The following is a 2,358-nucleotide window of genomic DNA, read 5'->3' as shown; positions in this document are numbered from 1 at the left end:
CTTATCATTCCCTCATCCTCTTGCTACCCCCTTTCCTCCCCCCCCCTCCCTCCCATGTGACATCTCCCATGTGAAATTGACCCTGGGAATCACAGGCTCTCGGTCCCAGAAGGGGATTGGTGGGAGGGTGTGTGTGGGTAGGGGGTTATGTGAAAGTACTCCTAACGCAGCGCCCTTAAGACTTTTGACTGCTCAGTACATAAATACAGCATTTCCTCTTTTTCCTCTCCTCATACACTTTCTCATGTCCACCCCATTCCTCAGCAGGGCAGGAGCTCCTGGCTGCGGAGGGGGGTGGGGGGTGGGGGGGGGGTGGTTACAACATGTATTTTAGTAGCTGGATTTGGGGAACAGGGACCTCAATATGACACTTAGAATTCATGAGCACAACGAGTGACAGGCACCGTAAGCTATTAACAGAAAATAGTTCCCGTTGATTTGGTTTGAAGCCGTGATTTACAGGTTAGTCAAGACACCAGAGGACAAACTGCAAACACCCTGCTCAAGTAAATATACGTGTGGACTTGTACTGGTACTGTGTGGTTAGGTGTGTGTGTGTGTGTGTGTGTGTGTGTGTGTGTGTGTGTGTGTGTGTCGGTTCAAAACCCACCGCTCATCACACATGCTGTCTGGTGTGCACTTGGTCCCCCTCACTGATGCTGGCCTACTGTGTGAGATGAGACATTGTGTGAGATCGATGTTCTCCAGGAAGGTTTCACATCAAGGTCGTTGCTCCACTTTTACCATTTAAGGACTCTATCGCACCCCGACCTTTTTTTTTTTCACATGATTCTCCCCCCTCTAAGGGAGCTCAGTGACCTGTGACACCTTAAAACAGAGTACTGCATGTGTGTGCTGTTAAGGATCAGTTCAACCAGAGAGTAGCTTTTCATTTAAGGGGGGGAAAGTTACAAGCAAGCAAAAGTGCAAAGTTAACAGTTTTTTTTTTTAGCAGAAGTAGAAGTTTTTCTGTCCCCGTCAACAAAGATTTAATGTTCTTTGGGTACTTTCATTTAGAGAAAAGAAATTATGGTTCAATAAGAGCAAATAAAAATGGCATTTTGCTTGTTGTAACTCTACAAGGACTGAAGTGAAAAGAATTGCATTTGAAATATTCTCGAGTCAGGTCATCCATTTCAGGGCTCCTAGAATATGATCATACACTGTGTGAGCTAAGTTCAAGAAAAAAAAATGGTTGCTTGGTCTGCGTCACACTTGCTGATAGATGTGCATGATTAATGTTGCAAAGTGTCATTTACTCACTGCATCCATCTGAAAATGCAGAGCGGTGATATCTATACACCGCTGTGGTATTACTATGTAAATGTCTATGGACACTTACAATGCTGGCCGGCACGTCTGGGCATCACCTGGGATGTAGCAGACGTCACGTCGTGAGCATCCGTCCTGATTCTCTGACACTAATGACCTAATTTAGCATCACATCAGTGGGTGTGCCAGTGGGCTCGACACCAACAGATCTCCTCCTTATGCTCATAATTGCTAACTGTTAATCTTGGACCAGCCAAAACCATGTTGGGGAGAATAATCAACATATGAATTCTTAGTATTGTAACGCTGTGCACACTTTTCTCATGAACCAGCCAGGCTTAATAACATGATGCTCTCCGTAGTGGATGACCTAATTCAAGCAAAGTTCAAGGTGCAGCGTAAAGATAGTAAAACACATTTCTGAATAAAAAAAACATTGACAGCGATGTTATGTGTGCTTCTGTTATATATATATATATATATATATATATATATATATATATAAATATATATATATATATGTATATATATGTAACAGGAGCACTTCAGAAGAAGTGCTGAGAGTAAACTCTGATCATACCTTCTGCTGTAGGTCAGCTGACGTGCTGCTGGTAGCTGCCATCTGCACTGCTGGACCGATGAGGTTTCCTCTGGCTGGTTTCTTGGATTCACTGGATGAGATGAATCGGCTGCTGCGTGGCTTGTTGTCTACTATGAGGCTGCTCACACAACAGCGGTGACTGTCCTCCTTCTGGAGTTCTCTACGATATTAAGATAGAAAGTCATTTTAGAGTAAACTCAAGTTCAAATGAGACAAAAACAGGACCGCTCATCAGCGTGGAACACCCTCTGCTCTCTCTGTTTGTGTCTCTTCTTATGAAGGAGATGGACTGCCAAGCCATGCATTCCACTGTTACCTTGTATGGTCAGTGGGGGGGGCGGGCCTTACAACCAGGGAATGCCCCCCTGAACATGACTGATGTCAGAGGAACCGAGGAGGCTCAACTGGTGACCTGTGGAGTCTGTCTGGGAAAGATGGAGGGACGGGAGAGACTGAAGGATTAACGGAGAGGAGCAGGGAATGAG

General features: G+C 45.0%; 1 long non-coding RNA gene across 1 annotated transcript in view; it reads right to left on the bottom strand.

The window, feature by feature from the left end:
• LOC139206847 (uncharacterized) overlaps positions 1-1,913 on the bottom strand; it is a 5,456-nt gene extending 3,543 nt beyond the window's left edge. The window contains exons 1-2 of the long non-coding RNA XR_011585021.1: positions 1,853-1,913; positions 611-667 (exon numbers count right to left, since the gene is read on the bottom strand). This is a non-coding gene — a long non-coding RNA (uncharacterized lncRNA). The remainder of the gene's footprint in view (positions 1-610; positions 668-1,852) is intronic.
• Between the last annotated feature and the right edge of the window lie 445 nt (positions 1,914-2,358).

Source organism: Pempheris klunzingeri, chromosome 9 (genome assembly GCF_042242105.1).
Source record: "Pempheris klunzingeri isolate RE-2024b chromosome 9, fPemKlu1.hap1, whole genome shotgun sequence".
In the NCBI taxonomy this organism is placed as follows: Eukaryota; Metazoa; Chordata; class Actinopteri; order Acropomatiformes; family Pempheridae; genus Pempheris; species Pempheris klunzingeri.
The sequence above is the reverse complement of the archived record's forward strand: the minus strand, read 5'-3'. Positions and strand labels throughout refer to the sequence as shown.